Source organism: Protopterus annectens, chromosome 1.part1 (assembly GCF_019279795.1).
Source record: "Protopterus annectens isolate FY-2018-M chromosome 1.part1, PAN1.0, whole genome shotgun sequence".
NCBI lineage: Eukaryota > Metazoa > Chordata > Ceratodontiformes > Protopteridae > Protopterus > Protopterus annectens.
Window position 1 is genome coordinate 71329920 of NC_056726.1, and position 21234 is coordinate 71351153.

Sequence of the window (21234 nt, forward strand, 5' to 3'; positions counted from 1 at the left end):
AGGTGGACACACAGTACATTCCACACTCTGCCCTTCCATGATTACACTCCATGTGTATGCCTTCTGTGTATACACTCCATCTGCATGCTGGACAGCGCGTAGCAAATGCTAAGTGTGTGAGCATGCCCAGTAAGCAGTTGTGTAGATGGACACACAGTACATTGCACACTGCGCCCTTCTGTGATTATACCCCGTGTGCATGCATGTTTCCCCTTTGCAACTGCTAAGTGTGTGAGCATGCCCAGTTTGCTGTTGTGTAGGTGGACACACAGTACATTCCACACTCTGCCCTTCCATGATTACACTCCTTGTGTATGCCTTCTGTGTGTACACTCTGTCTGCATGCTGGACGGCGCGTAGCAAATGCTAAGTGTGTGAGCATGCCCAGTAAGCAGTTGTGTAGATGGACACACAGTACATTACACACTGCGCCCTTCTGTGATTATACCCCGTGTGCATGTATGTTTCCCCTCAGCAGACGCTAAGTGTGTGAGCATGCCCGGTTTGCTGTTGTGTGGGTGGACACACAGTACGTTCCACACTCTGTCCTTTCATGATTACACTCCATGTGTATGCATGTTTGCACTTTGCAAAGGCTAAGTGTGTGAGCATGCCCAGTACGCCAGTCATGGACACAGTACATTCGGCACCGACGTCTGATACTAGGCGTGTAGCCATGGCCATTGACATCCTGCATAGCCATGGTGGCCATCCAGGCAAATTATATGTAGTTGCTATGCCACAATGGATGCCTACATCAAACACACTGGTTGCTCTCTCAAAGGGTGTACTGTCTGTGGTGCAGCCCGTATCCATTTCGTGATGTAGTGCTCCGTAGATAGTTAATATTCCCGAGTGCAGCACTGCCGTGTTACTGTACGTCCACCTTGGGATAGTAACATGCTGTGTGACTGCTCGCTCTGTATTCATTCCCTATCTGCATCCTTGCCTTTGCGGATGATATCACCCACCTAGAAGTATGCCTCTGACAGTACTGTGCTCAGTAATCTCGGTAGTGCATTCTGTAAATGCATCATTCTGTAGTGTGTTCATATAGGTAGATATAGGTTCAACTCCCGGCCCTTCCAAGTGTGTGTGCGTTTCCAGCTGCCTCCGGAGACAGTGATGGTTTTAGACGCCTCACAACACATACATTTGCTATCAGCATCTATTCCTTTGCGGATGATGTCACCCACCTAGAAGTATGCCTCTGACAGTGCTGTGCTCAGTAATCTCAGTAGCGCGTTCTGTAAATGCATCATGCTGTAGTGTGTTCATGTAGGTAGGTGTAGGTTCAACTCCCGGCCCTTCCAAGTGCGTGTGTGTTTTGTTTCCAGCTGCCTCTGGAGACAGTGATGCTTTTAGACGCCTCACAACACATACATTTCCTATCGGCGTCTATTCCTTTGCGGATGATGTCACCCACCTAGAAGTATGCCTCAGACAGTGCTTTGCTCAGTTATCTCGGTAGCGTGTTCTGTAAATGCATCATGCTGTAGTGTGTTCATGTAGGTAGGTGTAGGTTCAACTCCCGGCCCTTCCAAGTGCATGTGTGTGTGTTTCCAGCTGCCTCCGGAGACAGGGATGCTTTTAGACGCCTCATCACACATACATTTGCTATCAGCGTCTATTCCTTTGCGGATGATGTCACCCACCTAGAAGTATGCCTCTGACAGTGCTGTGCTCAGTAATCTCGGTAGCGCGTTCTGTAAATGCATCATGCTGTAGGGTGTTCATGTAGGTAGGTGTAGGTTCAACTCCCGGCCCTTCCATGTGTGTGTGTGTGTGTGTGTGTGTGTGTGTGTGTTTCCAGCTACCTCTGGAGACAGTGATGCTTTTAGACACCTCACAACACATACATTTGCTATCGGCGTCTATTCCTTTGCGGATGATGTCACCCACCTAAAAGTATGCCTCAGACAGTACTGTGCTCAGTAATCTCGGTAGCGTGTTCTGTAAATGCATCATGCTGTAGTGTGCTCATATAGGTTCAACTCCCGGCCCTTCCGAGTGTGTGGGTGTGTGTGTGTTTCCAGCTGCCTCCGGAGACAGTGATGCTTTTAGATGCCTCACAACACATACATTTGCTATCGGCGTCTATTCCTTTGTGGATGATGTCACCCACCTAGAAGTATGCCTCTGACAGTGCTGTGCTCAGTAATCTTGGTAGCGCGTTCTGTAAATGCATCATGCTGTAGTGTGTTCATGTAGGTAGGTGAAGGTTCAACTCCCGGCCCTTCCAAGTGCGTGTGTGTGTGCGTGTTTCCAGCTGCCTCTAGAGACAGTGATGCTTTTAGATGCCTCACAACACATACATTTGCTATCGGCATCTATTCCTTTGCGGATGATGTCACCCACCTAGAAGTATGCCTCTGACAGTGCTGTGTTCAGTAATCCGAGTAGCGCATTCTGTAATTGTGTCATACTGTCGTGCGATAGGGTAGGTAGGTGAAAGGTCAATTTCCATGCCTGCCAGATGTGTGTGTGTCTATGCTCCCAGCCGCATGGGTTCGTAGGTTATGGTTTTAGGCGCTTCGCAACACACATATATCCTGCTGACGTCTCTGTGTTTGCGGATGTTGAGACGCACCTAGTGGACTGCCTGTGTGTCTGCTGTGGTTAGCGACCTCCATAGCGTGTTCTCTACGTGCGTCATGCTGTGGTGTGATAGGGTAGTGATTTGTAGGTTCCACTACCGGCCTTGCCACATGTCTGTCTGTATCTCTCTCGATGTATGTATATATACATATTTTATGCCCATAGCGCTGCTCTTGCATGGACAGCTGTCTGTCCCATGTATCGCATATTTGCACAGCTTACACATAGCAATGTGGTACGAGGCAAATCCGAACATTGTCCATGCAATGTCCGTGTTCCGGGAGGTTTTACACGCCCTTACAGACATCCGCTGTATATCTTGGCAGACAGCTATCCTTGCTGTACTGTCACTGTACTCGTACACGCCATAGACTTTGTGTATCATTGCCTGTTTATGATGTGTGTATGTCTATCTGAGCTGTGTGCATGGTCGTGTGTATGTCCCACTATAATCATCTGTGCAGGTGTCGCCAATATAGGTAATTCATGTAGACTGCTGTTTAATTTGCATTTCAGCACATACCTGCGGACAGTACTGCAGTTCCTACTGCAGCACATTTCATCATCTTGCAGTGGATAATAATGTTTCCACACACATGTATCTGTTTCTGTTCATAACACTACACCTCAAGGAGCATATATCTGGACAAGGCCTTATGTGATAGTGGGACACTCAGGGCCAGTAATGACATGTTGCTCTTAGAAACATTGCTAGTGAGCACAGTGATATGTTATGCATGAGTTTGGCATTTCTGTCGGATTTGGTGTCTTCATCACGTTTGTCGTTGTTTCCTGTCGTCAGTTATCATGAGGGTGCTGGACTGTTACTGTTACGTGGAACACAGCAAACATATGAGGCATACCTCTACACAGTCTGCGTACATCTGTATAGTTGCAGAGTATGTGTCTGATACAGCATACCTACTGTCTGACTACAATACACACACAGTGTATGGCGGCATGACAGCCCACGTGGCATTACTTTGTATGTGCATGACACACCCACACAGACAGCTGTATTCCTCACACAGGTCTACATCTGCTTATCCACACTAATTGTTCTTTCATGTACCATATGTGTGCATTGTATTTGCACTTTCCGTCAGTGGCGGGGCTCACGTACGACTATGGGGGTCTGGCAATTGTTATGTTGACACTTCATGACACCCTGGGGGACACTTCACCTTTGTGTCTAATTACCTTCCACTTTGACCTTCACAGGGCATACGTTGTCATTCACATTTTCCGGGGTATGACTTATACATGTTTGCCCATTTGTCCTGCTGTCTTTCTTCTCACCTGTCCGCCTAATATCACCAGTTCAGTACATGTATTTCGGACAGGTTAGCTCCTTCATACCCTTGACCTGTTGTCATTATGTGTACACGCTCTGACATTTGGCCTTTGCCCTTGTTACATTTCACATAGTGATGTGCCTTTCTAGCTGATTGCTGTCTAGGCATTACGGACTGTGCGGTAGGTGATAGTGACCGCTATTTCCATTGCATGATTAGTGACACTCATAACATCCGTATTCATGGCTACGCCAGTATTCACACAACGGTCTGAGTTTGTATGGGGTATTTATAATGTAGTCCCTATCTGTATTTCCTGTACTATGCCTTACTGCAGCTGTGTTATTCTGACAGTTTTCCAGTTATGGGTACCATCTTGGTCGTACGCATGTCCATCCATGGGAATCACCTACAGGACACGGATATAGGGCTGTACATATTTCCAACTTGCTTTCTGCACTATCCAGTGGATGCTTTGCACCATTATTGAGAATAAAGGCATGTGCTATACCCACATCCCTCCCACGGGGCGGCCTACGAAATCTCTGCCAAACAACACCTAGGCCCATTTCTGCATACCCAGGTTCCCCTGCCTGCAACCCTCTACAGTACACATTACACATGGTTAATGTGTGCGGTACTGCGATGTGGATGCACTTTTATGCACTCCCCACTCTAGGGATATCTGTGCATACGTCCTGCATTTCATGGACACATGTGTCATCACCCTTGCACCTGCTTTTAGTGCATATACAGCTGATTCGTATATGCGGCTGTCACTTCGTTTGCGTCAATCGTTGCAGGTACTGCAAATGGATAACTTTTTGGAGTCCTACAATGGACATCAATATGTATGTTTAAAGTGTAGAACTTGCTGGACTGTCACTTTCTGGCCAATGATTTTGACTGCTGCTGTATATTCCCCATTCGTGGATGTCTGTTTGACTACCCATATTAGCTATTACTTGGCATATTTATATCCATGTGTCATATATACGGGACATAGGTCTGTTGTGTGTACATATATACATGTAAACTCCTCATTTCATACCTTGCTTTGTTAATGTCTGTGGATTACCTGTGTACACACATCTATACCCATACCATATATTCCCACTGTACAGCTACTGGCAGAGTGTACGGATGGTTGACCCTTTATCTTAGGTGTGTTTTACATTGACCGGTGTCTATCTGGCAATTTGCTGGCATTTCATTTGAGACTTACGGTGGCACCTTCTGACAAGTAGTTCAGGTTATGGATGCATACCCTTCATCAATCCCTGCTACTAACACACCCGTTATTCTATCCACTTTCTATGTTTGTTTTAGCACATATCTTGTGTTTCTCACTATTTGTACCAGTACTTTGCATGGCATTGTCCGGTTCCATACTTTCAGAGGCTGACAGTTTTGAGACATGTATAACTAACGTGGGGGAAACAGCATTAATTTACTCTGCTGTGAGCGGATCACACACGCACAGGCACACTTGCATTTCCTTATTGTGGGTTACGCGCAGGCGCACATGCATATCCGTATTCTGGGTTACATATGTTTACTGTGTCTTTGTGCTTAGGTGGCCTGTATTAGTTGTGACAGTACCAGTAACATATCTCTGATCTGGTTAACGGACGTATGCGAAACACACTTTCACCTTTACATATGTAACTGTCTTTGCGGCACAGACGCATTAGTTACACGTTCACATTTATATGTTCTATACTCGTAATTCAAACGGGACTGCATTCACGTTGGCCGGTTGCTGTGACCACTACACGTTTGGTGTTCTGTCTCATTTATATGCATACCCATGGTACATAGCTACATTAACATATCCCCCCCCCCCGCACTCACTTACGTCACAGGCATACATTCTCCTGCTGGGAAAAGTGTGGTACTACATGTTACACATTCCCTATTCCCTAATGCTCTTGACCCAGGATGCATATGGCGTAACCGCAGGGATATTCAGAACACAAAGCCTTATAGTCCCAACGCATACAGGTCTTTAATTGTCAGGGTGTTCCTGTGGTGCTCTGGGATTGGTCTTGTCTGCCTAGTGCACAGCACTGCCCTGACCGTATACGAATGTCAGATGAGGCACATGGGCATGGTTTGTCCATGTTTATTATACCATGACCCCCCATTATTCCATACCGTGCACGCTGATTGGCCAGCGTGCCCGTTGTAAATCGAGTTATACTAATGGAAGATGGTCCAGTCGCCCGGACCTTTTTCCATTAGTATAACTCGGTATTTAAAACCTGGCTCGCTATGTTAGGTGGGTTTAACATAGCGAGACAGATTTAAATAAGCAACGGAAATGTCCGTTGCTTACTTTAAAGCTGTCTCGCTATGCTAAGCACATTTAACATAGTGAGACAGGTTTTAAAAGAAAGCAACGGGGAAATCAAGCTCTCAGTTTCTTTTTTGTGGTGTTTTGCTATGTTAACTGGGTTTAACATAGCGAGACAGTTTTAAAATTAGCAACGGACATCTCCGTTGCTTATTTTAAAGCTGTCTCGCTATGTTAAACCCATGTAACATAGCAAAACACTACAACTAAGCGACGGAGATCTTGCTTTCTCCCGTTGCTTTTGCCCACAGCTGTGATGTACTGCGCAGGCATCAGCACTGCCGCGGATGCCAGATATCTGTGGAAGGGCAGCAGACAGGCATTATACTATGCCATTATGTAAGGGAATTAATAGTTTATGTTCTTACATGATGCCATGGTATGATAGCAATAACCCACTTCTGGGTGTAGGTGATGCTGTATTTACCCACGGTTGGCTTTGTTTGGTCCCGAGGGTGACACTGTGGGTATATCCAGCATTACCCACCCCCAGGCGTGGGTTATTGCTATAATATTCAATCTGTGTTTACAGACACGGGTGTTTGGACAACCGACAATAGCTTATGCTGTTGGCATACAGTGATGTGGGTGGTGCTGTTGGCATACAATGATGTGGGTGGTGCTGGTTATCATACATATTCCATGTTGTGCGTTGTTCCCATTCACAATTGTCTATTCCCTGTTGTCATTCATACGTGGATAGTTATGTAGCACATGACTGAACTATGTATTACCTGCAGGTATGCTGTGTTACAGTGAACATATGTGACGGTTGGTTACAGTGTATATGTGTAAGTACCTCTGTGATACTGGGGACTACCACACATCCGTCGCAGCATTTCATGCGTATGTACATACTATTATTCGGTGGCCTGTAGAAGCTTGTGAGAGCACTGATTACATGTGTCCCTATTTGTGCACGCATCGTGTTAATCTTTGTCCAGCTTTTGTTGCTGTCATGGGTTGGACGGTGGTGTTGGTGTGTCATTGGTTGTATTTATACTGCCGATACTTCAGTGGGGGGTAGGGTTAGCACTTGTTCCTCTTTGCGGGGGAGGCCCCATTATGGACATTTGTGTCCCACGTCAACACTTGACATGTGCCATATGTCCTGTGATATTAACACAGTAGTGTATTTCTTACCTTCATTACTACTTGCATGTTACAGGCATTTTGTATCTGGTACACATGACTATTATATTGGATAGCTTAAGCTATTCACATGCTATGCAATAACCTTTCATTCTGGCATATACGTGTTATTCTATCCTTTGCATTGGCCATGGGTGTTTTACCATGCAAATCCACACATATCTACGAGTGATGTCCCACCTTGACAATCTGTACATGTGGCAACCCTGCTGGGGTGGCCTGCTTGGTGGACAGCTGTTCCACCCTGTGTATTATGTTTGGAATGTCTGCATAGCTACTCATCAGTACCGTGGCTACACATACTGCTTTGTCCAGATGTGTACAGTTATGGACACCGTGGCGTGTGAACACCTATGGGGTTTTGACAGGTCAGTAACCACACGCGGGATGTACACATTCTGCCGACACATTCACATGCAGTCATTTGTATTTCAGTACCTGGGATGGGATGTTGACATATGTGGGGTACATAATTGCAAGCCTGTCACTGCCTAGGACAATACTTCCTACTACATATGGGGTATACCCGCTCTGTGTAGGTGTGCAGCTGCGCATGGCTGCTAGCTGGATTTGGTGGACATTCGGACATGGGTGCGGGTTACGTGCTATGAAGGGGTTGTTGTGTATTACATTTGCATGCATGGGTTCTGCTTCTGGATATTCCGATTCGGCATATGCCATCCTATATGTATGTGACAGTTACGTTGCTGTGTATAGCACATTTTACTATACATATATTTGTGTGTGTTTGGGATATCTAGTTTCTTTATGGTTGTTATATGGCCACAACTGCCCGGCTGTGTACTATCACTACCACTGTGGGACTGCTGGTGACCATGCCCATGGGGCTGGTCGTGTGTATTTGCGGCACGCTGACATGATGCAGTACACCTCCACTGGGTATGACTGCTGACAGTGCAATACGTGATGGACACAGTATTCTAAGTATCATGTGTTCCATGAACGGGAACATTTTGTATGTCGTACATTTATGTTTTGGTTCTCCATTTTGTGTGGATGGGTACTATGTAGCATACTTTGCATACGTTTCATTATCCATGGACACTGGTAGGTGCGGTTACTATTGCAGGCAGCCTGTAAGAGTCAGCACTTTAGGTTGCTCATCGCCTGCCGACTTGGCCACGCCTCCGAGCGCAACCTTGTTATGCTCCCTGGACTCGCGCACGTGCCCTATGCACGTGGTTGTGGTTGCAGCGCACACTCATTACTATGCATGTGGCACTGCTACGCCATTTGTATGCTGCACGGCCGGCGCAAGCCTTACACCGACCTTGCACCGAGCTTCATGAATCTGGGGGACTAACTAAATCTTAAATAAATAATTTATGTTATTGGTCAAACACTACATTAACATTTCCAATTGAAAATGACCATACCTATCAACTGTCCAGCATGTTGGCTCATATTTTTGGTCTGTTCCTCATAAAATTTGTGGATTTGTTTCACTGGGATGACTCGTCTTACAGGAGCTCCAAGAAGAACTAAACCCTCATATAAAGTCACTGTTCAGTCTCAGCCTTACTACAGGATATGTACCCAAGGAATGGCGTACAGCAACAGTGGTCCCACTCCACAAAGGTGGTGCCACAACAGACCCCGGAAACTATCACCCTATAAGCCTGACTAGCCTAGTCTGCAAAGCTATGGAGCGTATGATCATGGAAATCATAAACAAAGACACTGGGAACCTCCAGACACTGGATCCTACCCAATTCGGCTTTGTTAAGGGCAGATCTTGCCTCTTGAACCTGGTTGACTTCTTTGAAACAGTTACCAAAGCCATAGATGAAGGGACGGTAGTCCACATAGCCTACCTGGACCTCGCAAAAGCCTTTGACACAATACCCCACTCGGGCATCATAAATAAGCTCACCAGCTTAAATATCAAACCCTATGTCACAAGATGGGTTGCAAACTGGCTCAGGGATAGAACCCACATGGTCAGAATAGCAGGTGCCATGTCAGACTCTAAACGAGTTACAAGTGGTGTCCCACAAGGCTCAGTCCTGGGACCTCTCTTGTTCGGTATATATTTCTCCGAGGTACAGGCTAACACGGGTGGACTATGGCTGACCAAGTTCGCAGATGACTGCAAACTGGGTGCTGTAATCGACTCTCTGGCTGACACAAGCATTCTCCAAAAGGGTCTCACAGAGATGGATAACTGGTGCCAGAGCCATGGCCTAAAGCTAAATGCCAAAAAGTGCATAGTCATCCCCTTTGGGAAAAACAAAGTGCCCACAAATTACCACATAGGTGGTAATCCATTAAGTATGGAAGAAGTAATTAGGGACTTGGGGACTCAAGTAGATAGCAATCTCTCCTTTGACAATCACGTTGCCAAAGTGGTTAGAAAGACCTTCTATATAGCCCTCCATATCATGAAATGGTTCACATCTAGATCAAGAGAGATCATTGTGCCCCTCTACTCATCACTTATCAGGCCCATAATTGAATACAATGCCCCATTTGGGATGTACCTTACCCGACACTTGCAGCAACTGGAAAGACCCCAAAAGTACCCCATCAAGAGGATCAAGGGGCTCAAACAGATGCCCTATGCAGTTTGATTAAAGAAACTCCAGCTCTACTCAGTTGCATACTGCCTACTCAGAGGTGATCTGTGTCTGACGTATAAAGCCATGTCCAACCCAGTATTAATGGACATGCTTCACCTCAGGAAATCCAAATCCCTTAGAGCTACACACTCCAGGGACTTGAACCTCAGCACAGAAATAAATAGGACATGCTGGAAGGACAGATTCATATCCCAGAGGCTCCTCTCACTCTGGAACAAAATCCCAATCCATGTTAGGCAGAGCCCCTCACTGAACCTCTTCAAGAGAAATCTTGACAAGCAGATGGGAGATCATAAGTTTACCCCTGGGATCTCTTCTGTGTCCCTGCTTGACAGAGGTACAGTAAACTAACCTTAAAAGGGCTACCGTCTATGACCTACTATACAGAGGCACAGTCAACTAATCTAAAAGGGTGGCGAAAGCCAAACACACTCTGGCTAGGCTTATAAATGCCCTAGGGCAGATGCCTAGTATCAACCTATGAACTTATGAACCTATGATCTGAGGGTTAAGGTCACTAAATAATGATATACATTTGCATTTTAGACTTTGAATCCTTCAGAAAATGTATGTTAAAGCAACCTCTGTTAATCTAGCAACCTTCTAAGTTTATAAGAGCAATATTTAAAATATTTTTTTTTACCTTTGCCCCCCATTTTTTGGGCTTTGTTGAGATTTCTTGCACTAAGAGATTGAGAGGTATGCAAATGACTCATGTATGTACTTTGGTACCAGTACAGAAGATTATGATCAGGCGTCTTATCATAACCACTTATTTTCTTTGCTCAAGACATGGATATAAAGAAATTCACATCAGAATGAAGCTCAATATGCAAATCTTGACATCCATATCAAAAACAGGTAACAAAGGTTTATGACTGGAGACCCACTCATAATTCTTTGCAGTGCACAGAGCTTTATCTGCTACGTGTACTACCAGTTACAAAAAACAAATCTCAAAGTATCTTACCAGTTTTGAAAGCCAGTAAAGCACTTAGCAGGCCCTGTCAAAAGACAGCAGCATACCTCCCAGATTGCTTGCTTAAGAATTTTAGTGGATACAATTTCAAAATCAGGAACAGTTTTTTAAATATTGCTCTAATTCACTTAAAAAGTTAATAGAATAACAGGTATTGGATTGATATGCATTTTCTGAACAATAAGAAGTGTATAACTCTAATGTCTGGCTTTTTTTAACTGACTGTAGTCCTTAGTGATTTAGCCAAAAATCAAATAATTACAAGGTATAGAGCAAAAATATAAGACAAACTCCTGGACAGCTGAGAGGCATTGACAAGAGGCAGAAACAAAGCTGCTTTCGCTTTAACTTTCTGGTGATTTTTTTTTCTTTACCTGCTGGCACTGTCTGTTATTAGTACTCTGTGCAAGACCAATGATAACAATGCTTGGGTGTTGTTTAAATTATTATATACTATCCTAAGTCCTGAACACAGGTACAGTCAGTTCTTACACTAGAGAAGTGCTTAAAAAGTTTATCTGTAATCATGGAGCTCCAAACATTAAAATAATATACTATCCTTGTGAGGAGGTTTGTATCTGCTGTTTTGTTTTTCTCTTGATGTAAAGGTTATTAATGTTTTTCCAGGGTTGTTTATTTTAGAATTTTTTTGTTTGCATTTTACTCTAGTTGAAACAGTTAATTCTATGCATTTGTCTAAGAGGGTGTAGAACTTCTTTGTGAAGCGGATAACTGTATCAGCATCTGAACTGGTGCAGTAACAGGTGATTTTTTTTGAGATTTTGTCATATAAATAAATGAAGTTTGCATACTTGAAATCCCTAAATTCAGAGATGTTGGTTTCAGGGGCTTTCGTGATTTTAAGGGCAAACATCACAAGTTTATGGTCCAATATAAATGGAGAAGGAGAGACTGGGGGAATGGTATAAGTTTTGATACATATAACAATGTGTCTCAAGGTGCTCTTTTTACCAGTTCCCTGAGATGATCCAGCCGGAGTTTAAATGGTTTGCATATGTTACGCAGTGGACCACTGATATGTAGACCCCAGCAGTACCAGCCTTAAAATGGTCATTGGAATATTAAAGAAACTGTAAACATACTTTTTGCAGAACTGTGTCTTTTGTTGCAGTGATCACTTTAATATTTGGTTTTCTGCGGCTGCAGTCCAACTAGTTAAATGTATAATGTAAATATGTGCCTATTTGTTCTTCCTACTTTTAGAAAAATATTATTTTTCATTTTAAAGTGGAGAGTTGTAGAGGAAAGTGAAATGATACAGTGTAATACTTGAATATAAAGTGTGAAAATGTATATGATGATATTTCTATTTTAATACAAATGTATGACATGCCAATTTAAGAATAAGCCTGTACTATAAGGTATTCTGAGTACTGAGCTGTTAAGTAGTTGGGAGTGAGAAGCTGTAGTGATACTATCACTTTATCTGTACCGTTGTGTTATTTGTAATAAAGTTAACTGTTTACTGAAACCTATACTGAATCCCTGAATCCTGACATTTCTGAGAAGATTGTCATGAGAAAGAGTCATTTTGTTGCACCATCTGACACTCTATCTATCTATCTATCTATCTATCTATCTATCTATCTATCTATCTATCTATCTACCTACCTACCTAGTTATTTAGCTGAGTGGCAGGCAAATTGTCTATCACTTTGTCTAAATTACATCATCAAAAAAGTTAGCAGAACACATTTTATTTAATGATATTCTTCAATGCATTTTCCAAGTTATGACTTTGATAATAAGGAAAATGCCTGATTTTTGATCACTGTTACAAGTTTTCTTAAAGATCTATAAGTAATACTGCAGTTTGCTTTATTACAGTGTGCACATCAGGTGTTTCTTCCCTTTCTTCCACTGTAGTGAGACGATGGAGTTATATATGAGCTAGAGCAGGGAAGTGGAGGCCCCCATTTAAGAAAATAAAAAAAAACTTTTTTTGTTCTTTGCTGATTTAGATCAAGGGAGTTTTGATAAGTTGTGTTTGGTTAGGTTCATAGATTAGTACTAGGCAAACTGCCCTTGCAAGTTTAGCCAACTATCTCTTGTGAGATTCAAACCCTATACCTTGTGTTTGTAAGGCAAATATCTTAACCATTAGGTCACCCTCCCATCCCTAAGTTGTGTTTAGATATTTTTTGATAAATAATAGATATCTATATATAAATAGACCACACACACACACACACACACACACACACACACACACACACACACACACACACACACACACACACACACACACACACACACCACCTTGGGCATAGAAAAGTCTGCTCAGTATCAGTATTAAATACTTTCATGGTCTAATGCTGTACTAACTTTTTTTCTGCTTTAATAATTTCTTTTTAGTTTTAAAATATATTTCCCCTGAAGATGACTGTTTTATATATATAGTAGCCAACAGTGCCTTTCTACCCTTTCTAGCTAAGCAACCTCAGTTGCTTAAAACTTTTTTTCCAAAATATAAATCACCTTTAACTTTTAGAAGTATTCATCCAATGCAATTCTTTCTACTGGAAACAAGTTTTCTTTTGCACTTACATAGTTTGTGTTGTCATCTCATGACAACTTCAAAAAGGAGCCATAGAGGATTTCCTTCTGCTGCTTTAGTTATGGTATATTAGGACCCTAATTAGAGTGACATGCTATAGAGTCAAGTGACAGAAGTAGAATCCCACATTAAAATGGGTGTAATTATTATTGACAGGTGCCAAACTGCACATGTCAAAATAGCAAATGAGGCAAAGCTGCACTGTGACAAAGCATCATTCAGAAGAGCACTGTTAATTAGCAAACCTAATTACACTATTAACTGCCGCATTTATATATTAGCTGCCTGACACCGAAGTCAAATTCAGCCAACTACTTTATGTCTTACATCTCTCTGTAACATTAGCCATTTAACTTCTTCCCTTCATACTTACCTCTGGATCTCTGCCAATCACCCATGGTTTAGAATGCTACATTTATATTATATGATCAGGGCAACATGTTTGAAACCTGAAAGAGGAGCATGCAGAAAAATGTTACTTGGTCCCCTCAGGATTTACTACTGACAGAATTTTCATGATCCTAGCAGCTTTATACTTGGGCAGATGGTTTGAGTCTTGAAATCTGAGACTGACTTTCTAAAATCAGAACATCACAAAACCAATTGAAAATAAACATTTTTAAAGAGGTTAACAGTGTAACAAGTCAAAAAAATAGAATGCAAGTGAGAATTTGAGAAATGTTATCCTAGTTTAGAAAATTGTCTAATGATAAAACATTTGGGTTCTCTACAGACACTCAAGTTCCAAGCAGTTAAACCCACTGTCTCGTAGTCAGGGATTTGACTGCTTAGAAAATCAGCTAGACACTGCTGATGCTCAAATTGGAAATTAGGTTTGGGCAAGAAGCTGTGGGGAGGGAGCACTGCTCAGGCTTAAACTCGACTATGAGTTCACGCAAGCAGCTCGGGTGTAAAGGATTAGGGAGTGGGATGAGGTTTTAGCATTAGGGAGTGGTAAGGGAGGTTTAGGGTTAGAAAGCAATCAGGGAACTTAGGTTTAGGGAGCAAAAAGGGAGTTTTAGGTTTAGGGAGTGACTGGAAAACTTGGGTTTAGGGAAGAGGATTGGAGTGTTAGGTTTAGAGAGCAATTGCCGACTTTGGTTTTAGGCTGAGGTTTTTAGTTTTGTAGGGCTATGTAATGTATAGGATCTAGTCTTGGGAGGGCTATGTAGAAAAAGGAAATCGGGATGGTGTGACTTACAGTAGTTACTTTGTCAACAAGTGGCAGCAAGAAAGTATATCGCAAGCTCCTAGCATGCAAGCACCTGTAGTAAACCCAAAACATTTGCTATATATGGTCAGCAACAGACTGATGATGTATGCCCAATGGGATTCCATTTTATAAGAATTTATAGGTGTTCTTGGTGCAATAAATTTGTTGTCAAAGACTTAGTATTTGCCTCAAGCTATGCCCCCAATGAATGATGCACTGCTACAGTCATCCCACTCCATAAAGGGGGAGCAACTACAGACCTTGGGAACTAATGCCCCATTAGCCTGATGAGTCTGGTATGCAAAGCTATAGATTGCATCTTAATGGACCTCCTTAACAAAGATATAGACAATCACCAAACTCTTGACCCCACACAGTTTGGCTTTGTCAAGGGGAGATCCTGCCTGCTGTACCTGGTTTATTTCTTCGAGACAGTCACCAAGGCTGTGGATGAGGGTAAGGCAGTGCATACAGCCTACTTCGACTTGTCCAAGGCTTTTGATACCATTCCTCACTCAGGTATTATTGATAAACTCACCATACTAGGCATCAATCCTTACTTCACTAGGTGGGTTGCAAATTGGCTAATAGACAGGACCCATGGAGTGAAAGTTGTGAATTCCAAGTCAGATTGTTAACCAGTCATGACTGGAGTCCCACAGGGGTCGGTCCTTGGCCCTCTCCTGTTTGGCATCTACTTCTCAGAAGTTCAGGCCAACAAAGAAGGACTCTGGCTGACCAAGTTCACTGATGACTGTAAGCTAATAGTTATTATCCACTCCCCAAGTGATACAGACATCCTAAAAAAGGGCCTCTCTGAGACCAATGACTGGTGTCAGAACCATGGCTTGAAGCTTAATGCCAAAAAATGCATTATCATCCCTTTTGGAAAACACTCAGTTCCCACAAATTACCACATTGATGGGAGCCCACTGAACAGTAAAGGGGCCGTAAGAGATCTGTGCACCCAGGTCGACAGCCACCTCACCTTCGACCACCACATTGCCACTGTGGTCAGAAAGTCCTTCTACATGGCACATCTTATAACCAAAGATTTTGCATCCAGGAAAAAAGAGGTCATCTTCCCTCTCTACTCATCCCTCATTAGACCAGTCATCGAATATAATGCCCCATTTGGCATGTACCTGACCAGACACCTACAACAGCCAGAGAGGCTACAAAGTACCTCACAAAAAGGATCCTAGGCCTTAAACACATGTCTTACATGGACACACTCAAGAAACTTCAGCTGTGTTCAGTCTCTTATCACCTTCTTAGAGGTGATCTCTGCTTGCCTTACAAAGCCATGTCTGAAGAAACAAAGATGGCCAGCAAGGTTAACAGTCGAATATGCAGCCAAAGACCAGATAGTGAATAATCAGACTTTTATTGTAAATAAAAAACAGACCGGTTTCGGCAAATTAATGCCTTCTTCAGTGTTGAACAAACAATCAAAATTAACACAATAAAAATGCAAATTTATACAGAGTATTGGCCAATAGGCACATGAATGTGCTGTTAGATCTCATGAATAATATATGATATATTGTGTACTGGCAAACACTATACCTGGGAGCATGGCTGAAATGTGTGTTATGCCCAAGACCAATAGTTCCAAAAACATCACAAAAGACAAAACCATAATAGACTATGGAACCATAAAGGCTATAATTATACATAATGAAATATGTACCTCCATAGTCATAATTATGTTAAATATATATGGAAGAATAGAAAAGAACCTATAAGGGGCACATTTCAAAACCAGACATAATAATTAATTCTGGCTACTTCTTATAATATATATATATATATATATATATATATATATATATATATATATATGTGTGAAAAAATATGTATATATATATAAAAAAATAAAATAATTCAGAAAATATTATACCTGATATAGTTGGTAAGTAAAATGGAATTCAGTACATCCTTCTGCATGGCTAAATGTTAAAGATGATCATTGGGACCAGGTGGAAAAATTACGCCCAAAGTAATTATCCAGTACTTTTCTTTGTGATTGATGATTCCATACAAAAATTGAAATTAAATAATTCAGAAAATATTATACCTGATATAGTTGTTAAATAAGATGGAAATCAATACATCCTGTTCCATTGACTAAATGTTAGTGATGATCATTGAGACCAGGTGGAAAAAGTGCGCCCAAAGTGATTATCCAGTACTTTTCTTTGTGATTGGAGATACCATGCCACCCTTGTGGGTTGCTACGATCACCCACTATACAGTCAATAATCATAAACATGAACTGTGCTTGTAGATGTTTTAATACATGTCGATATAAGGTATTGGTCTCCCTTTTATTTTTAATGTCACTTCAATGTTCATTTATTCGTGACCTGAGTGGCCTGGAAGTCTGTCCCACATAGAATGCCCCACAGTGGCATGATGCCAAGTAAACAACCCAATCACTGCTACAGTTTCCAAAGATTTTGCAGTCAAAGACCTTACTGGTGTTACGACTCGAAAAGTTCTGAGACTTGGTGATTTGTTTGCAAGACTCACAGTGGCCACATGGGTGTGTACCCAATAATTCATGTCCCATTATTGTAAGTTGTTTATGAATTGCTCCACCACTACCAATATGTTTATAATGAGAGAGATGGGACCCCAATGTTTTGCCTTTTCTATATGAAAATTGACATTCCTCACCCAGAAAAGATCTGAGCTGTTCATTGGCTAGTAGTATATTCCAATGTCTATTGATGATGTCCCTAATTACGTAATAGTTCCTACCATATGTAGTGATGAATCTGATGGTTGTTGATCTGGAATCACCAGAAGGGATCTTGTAGTCTAGCAGTCTGTTCCTTTTCATCTGAGAGGATCGTGTCCATGCAGTATTAATATCTGAAAAATTATATCCCCTGCTGGCAAATCTGCGACATAAGTCAAGACTAGAAATGTCATAATCTGATTGGGTGGAACTAAGGTGTTTCATGCGCATAAATTGTGAAACCGGGATATTTCTGATAGTATTACGTGGGTGCATGCTTGATGCATGTAATAGAGTATTATATTGGGGGTATTTGCGAAACACTCTGGTGGCCAAGGTATGATCATGATTCCTAGAAATCGTTACATCCAAAAAGTTGATAATATGCATATCATAGGTAATAGAAAATTCAATTCCCCAGATATTGCCATTGAGATATTCCACAATTTCATGCAAATAACCCACATCCGCATGCCATACCATCCAACAGTCATCCAGGTACCTGCGCCAGATATCCATTTCAACCAAGTGTATATTATGAGATGCATCATAAATCATGCACTCTTCAAAAAATGCCATAAACAGGTCAGCATAAATGGGTGCAAAGGATGCTCCCATAGCTGTACCCTGTAGTTGCCAATAGCATTGTCCTTGAAAATAAAAAACATTCTTGTTGAGTACATGTTCTGGCATGCATATCAATAGCATATTAAATCCTGGTGAGTATAAACCTCCCCTATCCAACCAATATTTAAGGGCTTGTAATCCAGCCCAATGTGGTATACTGGTGTACAAGGCTTTGACATCCAGTGAACACATTAGCCACCCTGGCTCCAATTGTGTATCCTCGATGATTTTCAGGAACTGTGTAGTGTCTTGTAGCCTTGCCCTGACCAAACCCAAGAGAGGTTTGAGATATTGTGTCAGGAAGGCGGACAAGGGTTCAGACAAAGAACCAATACCTGAAACAATTGGTCTTCCTGGAGGTTTGGTTAATGATTTGTGAATCTTGGGTAGTAGATACATAATCTGCTTGCGGGGCTCTTTATTTATTTATTTTTATTTATTTATTTTATATTTGTTGACTGGGCTAGTCTAGCTGGATACATATCCTTTTTCAGTAGAGGCCCGGGGAGAAAAGCTCCAAGTATGATAAGATTACTACATACAATAGTTAGAATAAAAAACAAGCTTAAAAATACATTTTGAAGCACAAAATGATTGTAAAGAGAGTACAAGCAATTTGAGTGAATCAGAGTTACAAAGTCTTGGTATAGGTTTTAAACAGCAATTAATCAATCAGTTATAAGGCACAATCAGCACAAGTTCATACAGTTTTTGACAAGAAAAGCAAATTGGCATGAAAAGCAAATTGACATTCACTTAGTCAAAGAGGGAGAAGAGAAGTAGGGTGGAAGATATAAATAGAGAAGAGTTAGCTTGTAATAGTTAGAACTATGGAGGGGCAGTAGCCCAGGAGGTAGGGGAAAAAGGGGCAGAGAAAGGAGAATAAGAATATTTAGTCAGGCATTGAGCAGGGACATAGCCAGTGTATTTTTAGGTGATCTTTGAGGTGTTTCTTAAAGAGTGGATTAGATGAAAGAGAGGTTAGTGTTGTAGGAAGGTTGTTCCAGATTTTGCCCACCACATTGGTAAAGAGTGAGTCCCCAGCTTTGTTATTAGATTTAATGTTGGCAATTAGTAACGTGCTAGCTGAGCGTAGCGTTGTAAGATTTTTATATGGGGAGATCAGGTTAGAGAGGATAGGAGTATTAGTAGGGTGGTACAGAATTTTTTGTGTGATTACAAGTTGATTATATCGTAGTTGGTTTTTAACCATTTGAGTTGTTTGAGGTTGAGACAGTGGTGGGTTCTATAGGGAGAGCCAGTAGCAAATCTAACTATATTATTATAGCTAGATTCAAGCTTGGTAAGATTGTGCTTAGATAGATTGGCATAAATGGCAGAAGCATAGAATAGGGTAGAAGTAAGATGAGCCTGTGCAATGGAAGTTCTAGCCAGTTGTGTAAGGAAGGGTTTGATTCTATACAGAGAGCCTAGTTTTTTATTAATAGTTTGAATAGTATTATTGATCTGGTCATCAAAGCTGAGGTTATGATTAATGGTTATACCCAGAAGGCGTGCAGTAGGATCAGGGGAGATACAAGTTCCATTATAGGAGTTAATAGTGAAGTGGATCTGTGGCGATTTTTGAGTGGGAGTGAAGAGTAATAGTTTGGTTTTCTTGGGGTTGAGGAGGAGACATTGATCAGTAAACCATTTTTCTACAGAATTAAATACCGTTTGAGTAAGGGTTTGGAGAGAGGATGAGGACTTGGCAGTACAGATTAGAGTAGAGTCATCAGCGTATTGTATGCAAGTGGCTTGTGGAAAACAATAGTGTAGAGATTGTTAATAAAGATAGAAAAAAGAAGAGGGCCTAGGATAGAGCCTTGAGGGACTCCAGTGTTCACAGGAGGTGTGGAAAGATTGTTGTCCCAGAGTACTGCTTGATGTCTGTTATCTAGATAGGATTTAAACCAAAGAATAGCTTGTGGGTCAAGAGATTGGGCTTTTAGAGTACTGATAAGTAAGCTATGGTTGACCATATCTAAAGCTTTTGATAGGTCTATAAACAGAGCAGATGAAAGAGAGTTGTTGTTTCGATTTCTGTTAATACAGTCTGTAAAGCTTAGTAGGGCAGTAGTGGTGCTATGAAAGGGTCTAAAGCCATGCTGACAGTTAGCAAGTAAGTTGTTATGGAGCAGGTGTTGGAGTAGTTGATGGTGGATACATCTTTACATTATTTTGGCTAATGGAGAGAGTAGAGCAATTGGACGGTAGTTGGAAATGTCAGTGGATTTACCTCCTTTATGCAAAGGGATTATATGGGATACTTTCCATATGGAAGGGATGGTACCTTCTGTGATTGTTCTGTTTATAAGGGTGGATATTGGATAAGCTAAGGGTGTTCAGGGATCTACACTTTCAAAATTAACCAAAAGTTGTGTAACACATTTTTTGCTGATGATGCCCTCCTCACATGCTAGATTCAGAAAAGAGCCAATTTCATGCTTAAAATTCGGGGTTGGGTCTATGGCCATGTTCATGCAACATGCTGTATCCGATAGTTGGGATAAACCCTCTTGAAGGTAATCACTCATGTTTTGTACAAGCACGGCCCCACCCTTATCTGCTGGTAATACAACTATATCCTTGTTGTTGCGTAACTGTTGGAGGGCAATGCTCTCCTGTTGTGAAAGATTATGTTTCAACATAGTGTGTCCATAATTTTGAAAGTGTAGATCCCTGAACACTGACTGCATAAAAATTGACACATGCTTGTTCATAGGGGGCTGGAACTCAGATTTGCCAAATCTGAATTTGTTTGATCTTTGAGATGTGTCATCTGCAAAAAATAACTTAAGGTTAAGACTATGGTAAAAGTTAATAACATCTGTAACTATGTGATATTCATTAGAAAAAAAGCCAGGTATAAAACTAAGCCCTTTCTTCAAAAGAGTATGTTGATCACCAGACAAATGTACATTGGATAAGTTTAAAACATTTTGGTTTAATTGTTCATCTTGACTTATGTTAGAAAGTTCTGAATCAAACCCTCCAGGGAATGCTCTAATGGATCTTTTCTTGTGTTTCCTGCCTCCTCTGTGTTTGGAACCATTTCTAAAGGGATATTTTTGTTTGTTTTCTTTTTAT